Here is a 19,999-nt window from a genome sequence, read left to right as displayed (position 1 = left end):
ATTTAAATAAATTGAGATTTATTTAAATAAAATCAAAATTCACATTCACATTTAAATAAATTAATATTTATTTAAATCTATCTCCTACAAGTCGCACCCATAAATGGAAATAAATTAATTATTTTCAATTAGAATCCTAAAAATCGCTCCCATTTGCATTCTCCTACAAAGTTCACTTGCACACCAACCCTTCTTCTGGATTCTTCTAATCCCTTCTAATTAAGACTAACCCTCTCCTAAACATTTGCACAATCCTAAACAAAGGAATTAGGAAGGAGTCACTTCTCAAAGCATTAAAGGCTTTATTTCTTCAACAAGTTAATCCTCAAAGTCTTCATTAATCATTAAAGGATTAAAACTAACTAACCCACTTGTGACCCTTGGTTAGAGACTTTCTCTCCAATTTAACCATACCTTTAACCTACATGTATCTTCAAGCATTCATTGCTTTGACCATAGTTATCTTTTAGCCCTTACACATCCATTTATCCCTTGGATAAAAGAATTATCCACTAACTCAACCCTAACCAAACCCCCTAGGGTAACCATCATGTCCCCTCAAGCATGTAATGCCCCTTCTCTCTCCTCTCAAGCCTTCTCATATTGACACTTGTCAACATGTGATTGGATTGAAAGTATCACATGGATTGAGGATCATACAATCCTAACCCTCATTAAGATAATTCAATCTTAACCATCCAATTCCCTATTTCTTCTATAAATAGGACTCACTTCATTATGAGGGATCACCAAGTCTTAGTCTTAGAATCCAGAATTTGCCTCTCTTTGTCTCAATCATAAGCTTAAGCATTCAGAAGCATTTTTATTATTATCACAGTATATATCATGTTAGCATAGCATGTTATCATAGCATAATATCAATATCATGACATGTTTAGTTTCTTTATCATAGCATGATCTTCATCATAGCTAGCTTTTTTATAATCTTATGGATCTAAAATGCATTGCATATAGATCATTTTCATCACATATCACTTGTTCTTCAAGTTGTCATTCTAAAAGGTCAGTTGCTCAATGATCTAAGAGCAACCATTGACTTGAGGAATCCTTGGAGATAGAGAACAATGGGACGGCTTGGAAGGATTGCTTATTTAACTTGTTTTATCTATTAGATCTTTTACATATAATGTTTTGTTGGTATGCTTGTTATTTTTCTCTTAATTGACTAACACCATCTTTCAGGTATACAATACCTACTAATATGGTCAAACTTCTCTACGTATTCTTTCAATTCAGGATTTATTAATTTAATTAGTTTTTTCTATATAGTTCTAATTTAAGTTATAAATCATTGTATTTATTTAATATTCATGAATGTCATGTCCATTGAGGATCTACCTATCTCAATACTAGGGTTTTTTATTAGTTGCATTCCTCTTGATACATTGTTAGGCTAATGCTTCTTGCACTTCTAGCCATTTTCATTATATTCTCTCTTAGTCTTAGGATTGTTTCAACATTATTTCTTCTTCCTTCTTTTTCAACATTCTTTCTTCTTCCTTCTTTTTGATCATGATCATTAAATTCTTTTTGAAACCTATCTTGAGCTCACTAATACATTCTTTTAATCTCTTACTATCAATTTTTTTGCAAAAATATTTAATTGATTTAATTTATCCATACCTTAAGTTATTAGGGGGTAGTACAAGAAACCCAACACTACTACAAGTTGCTTTTTCATACTTCCAATTATCTATATCTTATTTATATTCAATCATGGTAATTTTACATCTACTTGCCTACTAATGCGCTTATGGGCTTTCATCATTAGTATCCATTAGTTTGTCTTTTTATTTTTCTTAATAGGAATAAATCCAACTACCCTTTAGAATTTTTATTAAGGCATTCACATAGACATCATGGTTCAATAAAAAATCATTTTCTAAGTGATCATGTGTTGCATTGGACTAAGGGCATGGATAATCTTATCAGTGGCAATCTAGATTATTAATTTGAGTACGGTCCTTGCAAGACAATCTCTAGGAAATGAAGATGTATTCCCTATCTATCTATGGATAGTTTTAAAGCTATTTATGTTGTGGTGATGTGAAATTGGACAAGGAGTTTGCTTCGATATGGATAGAGGTTCCTTCAATAAGCATAGAGGTTGCTTGGATGCGGAGGCCTTTTGATTGGTCACCCTTTTTTCGCAAAAAGTCATTCACAAGGAAATCATTGCTTTGATAGGGATGTTATTAAGTTTAATCACATCAAAACACACTTTCCCACTTACTTTGGGTGGTTAGGTGCATGAAGGATGTGTCGTATTGCGATTAGTCCAAGAAAGTGACTAGGTGACACATAGCAAAACATTGCTATCAACATTTACATTGGCTTGGTTATTAAAGAATTATCTTGCAATAGGTTTTAATTGGTTGCTAGAATTTGTAGAAGTCTAAGTTGCATTGAGTAGTTGGGAACTAGCATTAAGGCTTATCACATGCTAACTTGCTTTTAAGGAAGTTTGCATATAACATATTAGGAATTTAAAACAAAAAGATGCAAAAAGAGCGTGGATTGGGGAAAGGGATACTCAATATTGATTGAAGAAGTGGGATTAAGGTGAGGAAAAAATTGATACCACTACACAATATATACAAAAAGGTAAAAGAAAGGGATTAAGGATCAAGGATATATAGAGCCAAATACATTGTTTGGTAGAGGAAAATATATAAATCCAAAAGATTATGACTCAGGAGAAATAGGTTAGAGATCATTAATATAGAGTGTCTAATACTAGAATAAAATAGAGCAATATAAATAGGGTGGAAGGATTTAAAGGTTCAAATATTGGTTTTACTACATACCTTATACCTTTCTGACATGATGGTATGATTAATCCTGCCAGTATGGTTTCTATAAGGAAAAATGGAGATGAGGAGTAGTGTGGGAGAAATGAGTAGGTAAAATACTCAAAGACTGAGATTTTGAAACTTAAAGGAAGGGGATGGTGAATACTCAATGCTAAAGGAGAGGAAGCAAGGAAAAGAGTAAGTGGAGAATAATTGAGATTCATGGATTAGCATTATAGCTTAAGAAGTACATGACTATATGGAGACATGAAATCCTAGGGCTAAAAGTAAAGATAACATAGGAAACAGAAGCATGGGTAGTGCCATGATAAAATACTTAATCCTAAAATTATTATGGCATTATTAAAGTATTTAAATTATTTAATCTTGCAAAGAGTCATAGGATAGTGGTTTCAATTAAGGCTATTAGAATTTACCTCAAAGAGTTTTACTAATTGTAGCGTCCTAAAATTGCGACACTTGCAATTTCGACTGCATTTCGGTCTTCACAATGGCGACGCAACACGCAACCTGAATGGAGACCCTGAAACTTGTTCACGACACTGAAAACTGCATTTTTCAAGCACCTTGGCCTGAACCTCCTTGCACCCTGCTGTCCCGGGAGGTGGGACCAGAGCGCCCAGCGCCCTGGTCCCTGGGTCCTATTTTGGGCCCGGTCTCCTAAGGGGTCTCGGGTCTTTTTGTTTGCAAATTGGAAATTAAACTTTCCTGGTCAGCCTAAGGTCGGGAAAATCAGTCTATCAGCCCTAATTGACAAGTATATAAACTACATTTTCCTCTTTCATTCGACATGATGGAAAAGGCGTGGAAATTATACTCAAGCATTCAAGCATTCAAGCATTCAAGCATTCCTTCAAGCAATTGATCATTTCAAGTCTCCATTCAAGGCTAAGTGTTGCATTCAAGACAAGGATTCAACCATTGAAGAGGAGATCACATACAACATACAACAACATACAACATCTAAACCTTCGCACATAAGGATACAAACATCCTTAGAATAAGGTATTAGTACTTGTTTTACATTACAGTCATTTACATTTACAACACTTGCTCATTTCTTGGTTAATTCCAAAACCGAGGTTTGACCTAAAGGCAAACCCCTAATCCCTAACCCCCCAATCGTCTTCGCTTTTCTGTGTGTAGGTTGCAGGTACGCGGCTGAAATTGAAGATCTGGAATCCTTGTGCAGAGACGAACATATCCCTCTTCGTTTCGCGGATTTTTTGGGGGACCGTGGCACCGGGCGCCATCGTCCCGACAACTTTCGCTCAAATTTACAGGACAGCGCCGTATCGACATTTTACTGCTAATTCCAGGTCCGCAGCTTCATCCTATATCCCTATCTCAGTTTATAAGCGAATCTTTGTCATTTTCTATGCATTCCTAGCTTAATTCTTCTATGCACATTCTTTACAAAAGAGGGTAGCCTTACTGTCTTAACCCTTGAAACACATTTAGCATCCAATCTTGCATTGCGTGGGATTGGATCTTGTGGGTTTCAACCCCTCTTTTGAATGTAAAGTCTCTCCTCTAAGTGAAAACCATCAACCCTAGTGAACCTCCCTTCTCTCTCCTTGGAGTTGGAAGAGGGGAGTGCAACTAGGGTTCGATCGCGATTTTCCGCTTTACATTTTGGTGAACCCGACGTGAACATCCTTTCTGATTTTTCATGCTTAGATCTGAAAAAATTGATTACATTTCCATGTTTGATCTTTTGCAAAATTTTAGAGGTGATTGCATAAAAACCCTAAATTTTCTTTTTAAGTAATTAAACTTGTGAAATATTTAATCATTAATGCTTGTTTCAGATCTGCCCTTCTATTACAAATTATCAATTCATATATGTGCTTTAATTTTGAAAATTAAGTGGTTAAATGTCAAAACCCTAATTTTTGAAACCCTCTTGATTCAACCTTTGTCTGACAATTTGACCGATCAAAACATCTCCAAATCAGCTGTAACTTTGGATTCCGCAATAAAATCACAATATCTTTCATCCCTGAAAATTTGGAAAGAAGTTGTGAGGACCGTGGCGCCGAGCGCCATCGTCCCCGACATTTTTTTCGAAATTTCGGGAGCAAGATCTTACTGTATTTTCCTGCTAAAATCCAGAATTTTGGCTGATTTTATCAATTCTAACACCTTCAAAATTACAGTCAAAGTTGGTCTTGTGATTGCTTGGATTAAGGTTTTTAAACATTCAAAAATCATTGAAACTGAAATTTTGTGTCAAAATTGTGTTCTTACTGTCCTAAATCTGAAAAGTGTGTTTGCATTCATTCGAAATTTCAGTGCTTCATTCAAATTCTTACAATTTGTGACTTTTGAAATTAAGTGCTTAATTACAACAACTTTAATTTCCGCTTTCAAAATTGAATTTTGCGTGAAATTGAGTCAATTTTTCAAAATTCAAAATTTGCATTGCTTTTGACATTCCCTCTAAAATCATAAAATACAAAATTTCAGTTTCCCTCTCTTTTTCAAAAATTCAAATTTTGCATTTTTCGACAATCTTGTTAGGGTTCAATTTTGAATTTGCAACTTTAATTTGGCCTATCTACAGATCGTAAAATCACTCAATTTTTTCAGATTAGCTTTAAAATCATCATACCTTTCATCCCTGCAAATTTCGAAAAAAGTTGCAAGGACCGTGTTGCACTCCGGGCGCCACGGTCCCGAACATTTTTTCCGAAATTTCGGGAGACTGTTGTGATTGCATTTAACAGCTTAAATCTAGAAGATTGGCTGATTTTACTAAAAATTGCTACCTCTAAATTCAAAACTTTCTCTCCTTCTCTAGTGCATGAGTTTTACAACAATAAGCCCTACTTACACTATTCCTGTTAGACGGAGCCGTAGAATTAAGTCTTTCCGAGGTTTAATTACTGAGGAAATGGAACCTAATTTGAATAGCCTTTTTAACGAGGACATGGGTAATTCCTCTAATCCTCTTAATGATGAAGAAGCTCTCCATGAGGTTTCTGAAGAACAACTTTCGAAATTGGATAACCAATTTGACGATTTTCGACAATGGATGTCTCAAGAATACCCTGATAGTCAAGCTCTTCCTTTAATTGAGGGTCTAAAACGTATGCTTCAAAGTGATAAGAATGGAATTGATATTTTGCGTGGTATTGCACACATTGTGGATTCGAATGTAATGCCTATGAAGAGTTGTGCCGAATCTTTAGGTTATACACAACCTCCTACACAAGTCAATCATTCTATTCCTTTGATGACTCCTATTGCTAGCATACCTACCTTTACATCAAACATAATGGCTACTTCTACACAAGACATTCCTCCCATGATTACTAGTCATGGGGGCAACCCTTCTTCTTCAATTAACCCTCTTCCTTCATTTAATCCGACTTCTTCATTCATTCCTTCAATGAATGTCCCTATTATATCTCCACAAATGAACATGACGCAAGGGGGCAATTTGTTTAACCATTCCATTCCTCCTTGTAGTGTTCCTCCTGTCCAATCATCTCCTATGACTAATTATCATAGAGTCCCACCACCTTACTCTTTACCTTCTTTCAATAACATAACACCTCCATCTCAATCTAACACATCCAATATGAATTCTTCGACTGAAGCGACTATTAACAATCTTGCACAAACTGTCTCTTCTTTACAGCAACAAATTGCCTCTATGAATCAATCTAAGTTTAGTGTGCCCACATTTGATGTTGCGAGCCCACTTTCTCTTGACATTGTTCGAGCTATCCCTCCTAAACATGTTGAAATCCCGCATTTGGAGCTTTATAATGGTAAGGGTGATCCTCTAACACATGTTAAGACCTTTCAAACAATATGTACTGATTTTGCTTATGACCAAAGGTTGCTTGCAAAATTGTTTACTAGAACATTAAGAGACAAAGCCCTACAATGGTATTGCTCATTGCCTTCTTATTCTATTACTTCTTTCGAACAACTTGCAAATGCTTTCATTCAACAATTTCAAAACAATATAAGTCCTAAAGTTACTTTGATTGATTTAATGCATTGTAAACAAGGTGTTAAAGAAAAAGTGACTGATTTCATTGGTAGATATAAGCATTTGTATGCTCAAATTTCTTTTCCAGTGCCTGATAATGATATTCAAAGAATCTTTATTTCTAATTTACAAAAAGATATTCGAGACAAACTTCTGTTTTCTGAGTTTACTTCTTTCCAACAGTTGTGTGCAACTCTTCACAATTATCAACTGACTGTGAGTCAAATGGAACAATCACATCCTATGGCTCCGAGTGATAAGGGTGATAGCAGTCAACAACCATTTGGGAAGTTTAAACCGAACAGAGATTCCATCAAATTCAATGAAAACACCATCAACAACAATGTGAATGCAGCATCAGGTGTGCCTCCTATTTCTAAATTTTTCAAGAAAGAAAGAAAGTATACTCCTTTGAATGAATCATTGCATAGTATTATGAATAAGTTATTGGAACAAAATGTGCTTACTCTTCCTCCTATAAGGCAAATTGATCCTGCAAAGATTACTTCACCTTATTTTGATAACAAATCCTTTTGTCAATTTCATCGTCAGCCTGGGCATGATACTGAAAAATGTTTTTCTTTAAAGGGTAAAATTCAAGATTTGATTGATAATAATACTATCTCTGTTTCTGGAGTGAATGATAAAGGCAACACATCTGTAGCTCCTCCTAACCAAAATCTTCAGATTTTTACTGATCCATTACCTTCTCATACCTCTAATGCAATTGAGACTAATGATTCCTCTCTTTCATCTGATGGTCTTGTGTCTATAACTCCGAATGTGATTAACTTTGTAGAGCAGCAAGAAATCCCTAAAGAACCTTCCATCACATTTGATTCCAGTGAAACCATTAGAGCACCTGATGGTCCTTTATATATAGTTGCAAAAGTTAAGAATACACCTTGCCGTGGAGTGCTTATTGATCCTTCGTGCATGGTTAATGTTGTTACTGAAGAATTCCTCTTTACTTTGCAATTGAATCAAGTGATCTATGACAAAATAGATGTGATTGTGAAATTATTTGATGCATTTTCTTCTCCTGCAATTGGTTCTATTACATTGCCTATTGAGGTCCATAACAAATCTCTTGATGTGAACTTTGCTATTATTCCATCTTCCGAACAATTTCGTGTGAAGCTTGGCTATCCTTGGCTGTCTTCCATGAAAGCTATTGCTTCTCCTATTCATAAGTGTTTGAAATTTCCCCATAATGGTGAAGTTGTTACTGTCAATCATAGTCTCTTTAAACTAGCTGAAAGAACTTCTAGCGTTCCTATTGATTACTTTTGGCCTAAACAATTCCAATCTCTTCCTCCGCGAAGTGATCATCTTTTCAAATCTTATCAAAAGTGGAAAACAAATATGATCCTATCTTTAAGTGAACCTAGAACGCCTAAACTTGACATTCCTATCATTCTTGAGAAGGAAGTTCTTCCTTTGAAAGATAAAACTAATGTCTTTCCTCACGAAGATTCCCAACCCATCCCCGTGGATGTGACTATGTCTATACCTAATAAACCTTCTAAAAGTAGACCTATACCTCCTCGTCATGATGGACTTGGTCTTCTTCCTAAACCAAAAATTCCTCCTTTATATGGAGCAGTTCCTCCTCCTTCCTTCTATAGAGAAAAGAGACCTTCTTCTTCTCCTATTATCCAACCTAAGAGACCACAACCTAAACACCCAAGTAATAAGGATGAGAACATTCCTCCTCCTCTATCTTCTCCACTTCCTACTAAAACTAGACGAAATCGTTTTGCACGTGAACGCCGACGAAAGCGTCGTCTTAGAGCTCAAGCAGCTGCTTCTCAAACTTTGCAATCTCCAAAAACACCTTCAACAAGCATTATTCCATTTTCTCCTCAGCTGGACATTGAGCCTAAATCTCCTAAACATAAGATGCATGATGGTCTTGATCCTGTGCGAGTTAAAGATCCTATTTTTATAAATCTTGATGATGAAAATGTTATTCATAATGAAAATGTTACTCCTCTTGCTTCTGATAGTGAATATGAACTTGTTGATGTTGATAACCATTTATCTACTGAATTTTCTAAAGCACTTATCCTAGCTCCTAGACAAGAACAATGTGGCTCGGAACATGAACATAGCCCTTGTTTGGATCTTGTGATAGCTCCATCTGCTGTGTTGGATGTTCCTCCTCTAGCGTGTTCCCTGCCTTCCCGAAACATTGATTAGCAAGATCGGGGGGTAGATGACGTGCTAGACTAGTTACATTAGCATAGCAGATTCTCTCCTCCTCTCTTGTGTTACTTCTTCTATATGTTATTCTCATTCTTCTATTTGTTGTCCTTAGTGTTGTCTACTTGAGGACGATGCAAAGCATTGAGATCTCTCGATCTCTCTCATGTTGACTCAAAAGACACATGTGTTCCCTTCTTCTAGGTGACCTTCCTTGATTGGGGAATGAAGAACAATTATGCATACATACATATGATATATATACATGACTTATCATACAGCATACTGACCCCAAAGAAAGCAAAGTCACCTCGTGCTTTGTGTTTTGTGTCTATTATCCTTGGGTTTATCTCACACTTGGGGGCTAAATCTTTGTGATAATGTGCTCCTTTCCTTTCTCATTTCTTATGTGTATCACTACGTTAAAACAATCACTCCCGGTGAGGCGTGTGCGATCGCTTTAACGTAGGGGGCATACATCCCGTTCATATCTTTTCAAGATACTTGAAAATTTCTTGGTAAATTTAGCCTTGCCCTGAAATTTTTTGATATCTTTCTTGCATGACTCATAGTGAGGGAACCTTACTACTGACAGTCATGGTTCTTCCTCGTGATCTTCCCTTTTACTTTGTCAATCAAAGTCGTAATATCCTTAGTCCACTGGGGGCTTGGTGTATCTTGCCTCCTTGACGTGGTGAAAGTCTTTCAATATTGTTTCCTTGTACTTTACCGGAAGTATGAGCATACATACTCCCGCTAAAGTGGGGGTTAAATGTAGTGTCCTAAAATTGTGACACTTGCAATTTCGACTGCATTTCAGTCTTCACGATGGCGACGCAACACGCAACCTGAATGGAGACCCCGAAACTTGCTCACGACACTGAAAACTGCATTTTTCAAGCACCTTGGCCTGAACCTCCTTGCACCCTGCTGTCCCGGGAGGTGGGACCAGAGCGCCCAGCGCCCTGGTCCCTGGGTCCTATTTTGGGCCCGGTCTCCTAAGGGGTCTCGGGTCTTTTTGTTTGCAAATTGGAAATTAAACTTTCCTGGTCGGCCTAAGGTCGGGAAAATTAGTCTATCAGCCCTAATTGACAAGTATATAAACTACATTTTCCTCTTTCATTCGACATGATGGAAAAGGCGTGGAAATTATACTCAAGCATTCAAGCATTCAAGCATTCCTTCAAGCAATTGATCATTTCAAGTCTCCATTCAAGGCTAAGTGTTGCATTCAAGACAAGGATTCAACCATTGAAGAGGAGATCACATACAACATACAACAACATACAACATCTAAACCTTCGCACATAAGGATACAAACATCCTTAGAACAAGGTATTAGTACTTGTTTTACATTACAGTCATTTACATTTACAACACTTGCTCATTTCTTGGTTAATTCCAAAACCGGGGTTTGACCTAAAGGCAAACCCCTAATCCCTAACCCCCCAATCGTCTTCGCTTTTCTGTGTGTAGGTTGCAGGTACGCGGCTGAAATTGAAGATCTGGAATCCTTGTGCAGAGACAAACATATCCCTCTTCGTTTCGCGGATTTTTCGGAGGACCGTGGCACCGGGCGCCATCGTCCCGACAACTTTCGCTCAAATTTACAGGACAGCACCGTATCGACATTTTACTGCTAATTCCAGGTCCGCAGCTTCATCCTATATCCCTATCTCAGTTTATAAGCGAATCTTTGTCATTTTCTATGCATTCCTAGCTTAATTCTTCTATGCACATTCTTTACAAAAGAGGGTAGCCTTACTGTCTTAACCCTTGAAACACATTTAGCATCCAATCTTGCATTGCGTGGGATTGGATCTTGTGGGTTTCAACCCCTCTTTTGAATGTAAAGTCTCTCCTCTAAGTGAAAACCATCAACCCTAGTGAACCTCCCTTCTCTCTCCTTGGAGTTGGAAGAGGGGAGTGCAACTAGGGTTCGATCGCGATTTTCCGCTTTACACTAATATTGCTTTGATGATTTATCTATGGGGTTTACATAGTTAGATCTTAATAAACCTTGAACCATCTAGCTTTGCACTTTATTAGTAGCTTAATAGTTGCCTTGAAGACTCATTAAGAAGGTTTTTGAATAGGTATAATCTTGTATTTGATAATACATTCAGGCACATTTTATATATTTTGCATGATTTTACAAGTCTTATCCATAGACCATATTTATATGATCACTTTCCTAGTATACGATTCATTCAAGTGCATGATCTAACAAATTTTGATTTATAATTACATATATAGAATTCATCAAGTTCTTATTCATCTATATGGGTTTACTCTAGCTATTGTTTTACTTATCAAGTTTAATGGAATAATAATGTGATTCTATTGGCTTTTGTTCAACCCACTACATACAACTCAAAACACACATCTACAACTACTTGGAAATATAATATCCATCCTAACAACATGCCTGGTTATATTATTCTTTTTCCTCAATAATAACTCACAAAGCTAGCTAGAAATGTGTTATTCTTTGCATACACACCCCATTTTTCCCAAAAAGAAAGATGAATCCCTTTATTTATTTTTAACTTTATTGATAAAATGTTGTCCTATCTTTAAGTATTCTAGTTTTCCTTGGTTCTTGATGAGTTGGTTAGATTTGTAAGATTTAACTTATATAATTTTCTTGATATTAGGTATTAGTTTTGTGACCTATCAAGATGTGACTTGAGTTTTCATATCCTCATATTGTTTGTATTTTATTTCTTAGATAATCTCTAAGTTACTAGCATTAGAATTATTGATTTAATGAGACTTTTTATGTTATGTTAGTATCATTCATACATTAGAAAAGTCTGTAAGTGCTCATCATGAGATTAGCCCCTTTAAACTCACACTAAACCATTTAATAGCCTTGGAAATAGCTTGGAACTTGTTTTGGAGTATCTACAACCTTTACAAAACCTCCTTGAAGCATTAAAATCCTTTCTTATATTTCAAAATAATATTTGGTACCAATAATTTAAATTTAAAGGATGACAAGAAGGTAGTTTAGAATGAAATCTTGAACAAGGATCATTGGATATATGGCTTACCTTAAATGCACCATTATATTCTCTTTAGTAGATCATTAATTACATCATATTTTCTTAATACTTTTGGGGATAAAATTGATAGTTTGATATTTGTTGAAAACCCTCACTTGGTTATCATAGTGGAGCTATGGTTGCCAAGTAGGAGCCGTAACCCTTATAAAAATATGGGGAATTTTTTGGGTGTGTAACACTTACTACAAGGTCAAACACATGTGATGAACGATATCGAACTGCCCCTATAGTTGTTGCAAAGAGAAAACTAGTTTTAAATTACTATGTGCAATTCGTATTGGAATGTGGAAATGTTCTTGAAAACTTTTTTGTTGGATTTTAACCTTACAGTTAACTAATTGTAATAATTTACAACCTCATTTTGAATCTCAATGTGAAAGAATCATCGTACTTGAGAAAACATAATATATTAGGAAATTAAGATAAAATAGGTTGTATATGCATAGCTCTTCAACCATTGGTAGAGATAGAATTACAAGGGTTTAGTTTTTGTGAGGTTCATAAAAAACATATCATTTTAGTATGGTGATTTAGTTTTTTATATGCAGGCAAGTATTTTCATGTAGAATCTAATAAATTTGTTTTTCTATGTAGGAAACTTGTTTATTTAAAGGTCAACATATTAGTCAATGATACAATGTTTAAGGTGTACACATGGTTGTAGGGAGAAATAAATTTATTTATTATCCTACATAGTGAAGATGATTTTTATTATTTTGGGTGGTCAACATTCAACATATATCAATTGAAATTAATATTGACAAGTGCTTTCACCAAGCCCTAGATAGAGAATTTTCTCTTCCTTACCAACTTTATAATTATAAAGTGTAAAAAAAATCCTCACAAGGGTAATAGTCTACTAAGATAGAATAAATATATTGCACAAAACTAGGTGGAATAGTCGACACTATTTGAGAACAACCATGTTGTCAACAATAAATGTCATCTTAAAACTATTACAACAATAAGACAATACCAACGTAAGAGGTAATGGAACATAATAGAGGTTAATTACTTAGACCGTAAATTTAACATCAAAAATATTCTTTATGTGCAATAACTCTATCAAATATAGGCACAATATCTTATATAATTCACCCGTGGAGTATTATATTGTTTGGGCTATCCTAATAGCATCATAGGGGACATCACACTTCTAGAATATTTTTATGACATCCATAGAGAAATTTAATTGACACTAATAATTGTCAAGAGGGGGTTAAAGACAACAAAGACAACTATAATTAGGTGGATTTATCATGGAAAAACATAAAACATGGGAATGTGTCACTTCTACAAGTTTTATACCTTTTATCAACATGAGTTGTAATTATTTCATAGTAGCTGATAGGAATGTCAATATTTTTGTAGGATAAAAATCATGCTAGATCATTCTCATAATTAGGCTAGATACTCACTTACTTTCTTATGTGTTGTCATTATGCCATTATAGAGAACAATAATAGAACAAAAAAGATCCTCTTGGAAAATTGCGAAAGCCATTAACATTTAGGATAGTCATGGTTATTTTAAGACTACTGTAAATCTTAAAGGATGGTCATGTGCCTAGATGGTCTTATTAATCTTATCATAATCAACAATAACAATAATAAGTTTCTATGCAATATTTCATTAGGTAGTAATTATGAAGGTTTTCACCTTGTTGCTAGGCATCAATTAAAATTCAACAATGAAAACTAAGACTATCTCATCAAGAGTGAGTGTCATAAATGGTTTTATCATGAGAAATCATTTCATAAAACTCTTACCATCTCACTTTTATAGGATAGAGTTTGCCGATTGGATAGTCCTGTATCACCTAAGAGAATTTTCATGATATTTTACCATCATTTAAAAAATCCATACCACACACATTAGAGGAGATGATCCCAAAATGTATCAAATATCATTAAGTTAACCTTGTCATTAATAAAAAATTATATCATGAATAACAAATATGAATAACCTTGTCGCGTCTGATTAGGTGATTTTGATTGTAATTAAAGCCATAACCGGTGTAAAGTGAAAAATTGGATCTTAGTGACTCCCCACCTACGACATAGAAAGGAAGCCACTAGGATGATTTTCACTTGGGAGAAACTTTACATTCAAAAGAGGGGTTGAATCTGCTAGATCCAAATCCAAGGGAAACAAGGATGTGAATTCTGAGTGGATTGTAAATGAGAAAGTTGACTTGTTGACTATTCGGAACAGAGAGGGAAACTGAGTGAAATGAGGAGCTACTGGTTGAGGATCACACTATAACTTCATATATGAGCTAATTAGACTGATACGGATCCGCCCTGCAAATTTGGATAAAAGTCGTCAGGACCGTGGCGGTAATGTACATGGTTTGCCACAAAATCCATGAAACGAAAAGGGTTCCTTTGTCTCTGCAAATGAAGCTCAAACCTATAATTACAACTGCACACCTACTACCTAAACACAAAAAAGAGAAGAAAGGGTGGGTTGTCGATAGAGGTTTGCCTTAGTCAAACCCCGGTTGAGGAATCAACCTAGACAGAAAGTAATTGCAAATGCTTGAATGTAAACAATGGAGATGTATACCTTGTAGATTTGCAACTTGTTGATGATGATTGTTTTGCTTCTTGAATGTAATGACAAATGTTGTATGGAATGGCATGTAACATGACAAAATTCTAACACACACACATGCTTGCAAATGAATGATGTAATGTTTCTCTCATGGATGAATGAAGAAGACTTGAATGCTTGAATACTTGACGATGACTCTGAAATTTTGTATCTTCTCCTTATGCACTCTATCTATCCTTTCATTTTTCATTCGTCCTTGAATGAGGATATTGAATTCACTTTTATGCATGCCTCAAGGATTAGTTTTCAACCACCAAAGGTTGACAAAGAGGAGTTGCAAACCCCAAAGACAAATTGTGCATAGGAGATATGGCAACCTAGACATAAGACCACCCTAAGAGGTGGGGACGGGGGCACCATGCCCTTGTCCTACCCTATTTTAGGGCCCAGACAGGGTATAAAGCAAACACAACAATGAGGAGAGAGAGAAAAGGGTTGGAAATGCAGAAGTAGGTCCCGGTTAGGAAAGGAGATGTCGTCACCAAGTTGAGGACCCAAATGTGGTTAAAATTGCAAGGGTCACAATTTTATGACACTGCATTTAGCTCCCACTTTAGCGGGAGTATGGCTTACGCAACTACTACGAGTAAAGTAGAAGAAAAGAGAGATGAAGATGAGATACGTGGAGCAAAATAGCAAGGAGTATAATACACCACCAATATTGAGGAGCAAAAAGCCCCCAATCTAAGGGTCTCAATTCATGCCAACATATGCAAGAGCACACAAAACAAAATGGCACAAGACACACAAAACAACGACAAAGCGCAAAAAAACACACAACAAGAAAAAGACACAAGATGACAAACTAACTAGGTGAAGAGATCTCGAGCTCAGATGTCTCAACAACTAATCAAGACATAAAGACCAATGCCATTACATAAACACAAGTGATCACATAAAAGAGAAAAGGTGACATCATCCATGAACTATCAATAGTAAAACTATGAGTTCATGAGAGGAAGAAGAGAGAGAACATGAATACACACTTTGGTGATCCATGACAAGAAAAGTGAAGAAGAAATAAACCATGGACATCTCGCCCCTAAAAATAGGTGATCCATGTAGAGAAGGACATGGAAAATCTCACCCCTAGAGGTTTCCTAGGTGATCTGTGTAAAGAGATAAGTGAGAACTTCGTTAGTTCCACTCAGCCTCATGCACGTGTGTGCAAGTGAGGTTCTAAGTGCCTCATAGGAGTCTATTCCTGAGAACGCTACAACCTGTATAGAATGTATAGTACAAGTGTCAAGAAAGGTGTGATATCTCACTCTAAGAGACCATGCTTTGGTTTCAAGAGTAATCACCCCGCACAAGAGAAAAGTGGTTCCATCTCACTCTAAGAGACTGTGTTTTGGTTCTGAGAATGACCCATTGTACAAGAGAAAAGTGACGACATCTTGCTCTACGAGTTTTCCCTCTGGTTCCAAGAATGTCTCATTGTACAAGATAAGAAGAAGTGAAGACATCTCGCTCTAAGGGACCGTGTTGTGGTTTCGAGAATGACCCATTGTACAAAAAGTGACAACATATTTCTCTAAGAGGTTTCCCTCTGGTTCCAAGAATGTTCCACTATTCAATGCATGAGAGAAGTATAGTACAAAGGGGCAGTGTGGGTGCCCCCACTTAAGATGTCAACATAGGCTAATGTTGATGTCTTAAGGAAAGCAGAACAAGGATACCTACATTCATCACAAAGAAGATATTCACTATGCAACGATGTCATAAATCCAAGCAAGAGAGGGAATACTCTTCAAGCAAGGTTAAGATAGTTGAAAAGAGATATCTTTCTATAAGTGTAAAGGTGATCCTTGGAGGAGAAGAGATCTTTGTTCAAAAAGATATCTACCCCCAAGAGGTGTTGTCTTAGACAAATATAACATCTTCTATAACAAGAAAAGGAAAGAACAAGAATGCAATCCTTCCTCCTATTTCTAAGTGAAAAGGGATTCTTGGTGAGGAATGACTCACTTTTATCCCCTAGAGGGATGGTTGGATTTATCATAGATGTACATAACCAAGTGTAAAGGAGGTCGTAGTCAAGGATTAACACTTCTAGTATAAGAGATAATGCAAATAACCAAAAATTATGTACAAGGAATGACATCAAGTAATAGAACTCACACCATCCACTTAATAGGAAAAAGTGGATCCCTAGAGAAAGAGAGAGAGAAGGATCATTGCCCCCCAAATTATGGGACAATGAGAAGAGCTTACCTACTCGAGAGAGATTAAACATAAGCAAATGTGCAATGAACTTACATGAACACATGCAAGAAAAGACATTAGTAAATATAAAAATACACATCTCAAGAAGTGGTAATCTTAAAAAAGAAGATAGAAAAAGCATCATACATTATCCAAGGGGGATTAGTCATAAAAGCTTACCATTGTAAGAAATGATAATCACATATGAAAAAAGCAGCCTCTAAAGGAAATAATGATGCAAGGAAAAGGAGCGAAAATCTTTGCCCCCCAAGTGAGGAGAACAAGGAGAAATATTACACATTTTTTGATGGTGATTAGTTTCAAGTGATATGTCGTCCTAGTGGAACAAATCCTCTCAAGGAAAGGATACATACCTCCCAAGAGATCATTCCTTGATAAGGGGCATATCATACTTGCAAATAATTTAAACCATAGAAGATGTAAGATTTCCAAGAGAATGAAGGAATGAGAAGAAGTACAGTACTCATTAAAGATGCTCCTCTCCAAGCAAAGTGGAAAACCAAAGAACAATGATATGCCCACATATGAGTATCCCTATGCAAGAGAAGACATCTAACAATGAGTAAGGCACAAAGATAGAGATAAATGTATAGAAAAAAGCAGAAAAATGGACTTCATGTTGTTACACCAAAGTATGTTAAAGTGAAACAATACCACCACTAACGATAAAGTGCTCTCGGTAAATGGGATAATTATGTCATAGGGTGAAGAGCAACATGAAGGGAGAAGAAGTGCTAAGGCACAATGTTTTTACCAAGAAATACAACTAGATCTTCTGTGACACAAATGTGTGCATGATCATATTGTAGTTGAACAAATTTCTTAAATGCATAACATTTTCCAATAGAATGTGAATATAAATCATGAAAAATGCAATATTCAATACCTTTCACTTGCTTAAGATTTTTGTTTTTATTTTGAGGAGGAAAGGAAATGTTATTGTTATATTTCAATCTCCAATAGATTCTTGCAACTAATCTATTGAGACGGTAAATATCATCTTCCCACAAAGAAGAATGTTTGTTAGAAGGAGTTTCATTATCCACAATTTTCATTTTGCCACTATCTATGCCGTCTTGAATAGATTTTTGAAAATCAGGGCAATTGTCAACATTATGGTCATGGGTTCAATGAAATGAACAAAAAGGACGCTTTGAAGAAGAAGCATTCTTGCGGGCTCTCTTGATTTATTGTTTTTGAAGGTGATCTTTAAAGTTTTGAAGTCTAAGGAATTCATCCATAGAAAGAGGGTTACCACTTCCTAGGCCTCTTGTAGTAGTTTGTGTAGGAGGGTTTATAGGGACACAAATTCCATGTTCAAATTTCCCAATTCCTTGTCCTTTAAAACCTTGTTTTATAATTATATGAAAACCATGACTATAAGAATGTTGCAATTGACTAGATGGAGGAACAAGATCACGAATTTCTTTGAAATCTGATGTGTAAGGAGGTAGAAAAGGATTTGTAGATGAAGGAGGAGTATCATATGGAGTGAGAATCTCTTTGCCTTTATCAAGCTTATCCTTTTTGGAAGATTGGGGAAGAACATCTTCATCATCTAAAAGCTCATTTTTAGTGATTTCTATGCGAGGAGAAAGGTCGTGAATAAAATCCATGACATCATCCTCCCGACATAGACTTTGATGTTGAAGATAGGTCCTAGGAGAATAAGGAGGATCTAAAGATGTAAGAATGTTGATGTTTTCATATTGCCCCCTTGCTCAAGGGTATGTGTAGAAGAATAAGATGGATCCATATTACTTTCCAATTCTTTCTCTCTTGTAGAAAGATCATTGGTTAAAGCATTAGATCTCATTACTTTCACACAAGATACCCTAGGAGAGGTAAAAGGGTTAGGATCTCTAGGTTTAGGATCCATGAAAGTTGTAAGGTGATTAACATAGGAAATGCATGTTGTTAACAGCATCACCATAATGCAACATAAATGACACATGAAAGCTTTGAGATCTAATAATTTGGAAATCCTAACAACACAATATGACCAAGTGATATGAAGAAAGAGAAGCAAGAGGAAATGGAAGAAACTCTTATCCGACACATGATAAATAAATGTAAAAAATAATGTAATCACATGTGAAAGAGCAAGTAAATCCAATTTATTAATTGCCATTAGAAGTCTCTCAAGCGAAATTTGAATTTGCTGGAAAAGCATATCTAAACTTAGGACATTTTTATGAAAATTAATTTTAAGATGTGAATTTGATGAATTTGAATTTGTGTTTGACCTTAGAGAGTGTTAAAATTGATAAAGTATGTCGATTCTTTGGATTTAAGCAAAAAAATACAGTCAATTTCGTCTCCCCAAAATTCGAGAAAAAAACTGAGGATAATGGCGGGAATGCACACAGTCAGACCAACTTTTTTATAAATTTTTCAGGAATGATAGAGATTATGATTTTAATGTGGAATCCATAAAAACTACCAATTTGGAGATGTCTAGATTGGTCAAAATTACAGTCAAAGGTCGAAAAAGAAAAGATCTTAAAATTAGGGTTTTATGATTTAACCACTGAATTTTTAGAATAAAGCAAAAGATTTGAATTGCAATTTAGAAATAGAAATTAGATATGAAACAAGCAATTACAATTTTGCACTTAACAAGCTTAATTTTCTCAAAATGAAAAATTAGGGTTTTAATGCAATTAACCTCTAAAATTTGAAAATAGATCAAACTTGAAAATAAAAATTTGAAATTCAACTTGCAATTAATCAGATTAATAATGATAAATCAGAATTAATGTGTAAGACGTTGTGTTCACCAAAATGTAAAGTGGAAAATTGGATCTTAGTAACTGCCCACCTAGGAGAGAGAAAGGAAGCCACTAGGATGATTTTCACTTGGGAGAAACTTTACATTCAAAAGAGGGGTTGAATCTGTGAGATCCAAATCTGAGGGAAACAAGGATGTGAATTCTGAGTGAATTGCAAGTGGTGAAGTGCGATTTACCCTTTTTTTGTAAATGAGAAAATTGACTTGTTGACTATGCGGAAAAGAGACAGAAAACAAGTGAAATGAGGAGCTA

The sequence above is a fragment of the Cryptomeria japonica genome, chromosome 10, assembly GCF_030272615.1.
Source record: "Cryptomeria japonica chromosome 10, Sugi_1.0, whole genome shotgun sequence".
NCBI classification, from domain to species: domain Eukaryota; kingdom Viridiplantae; phylum Streptophyta; class Pinopsida; order Cupressales; family Cupressaceae; genus Cryptomeria; species Cryptomeria japonica.
This window is presented reverse-complemented; position numbering follows the sequence as displayed.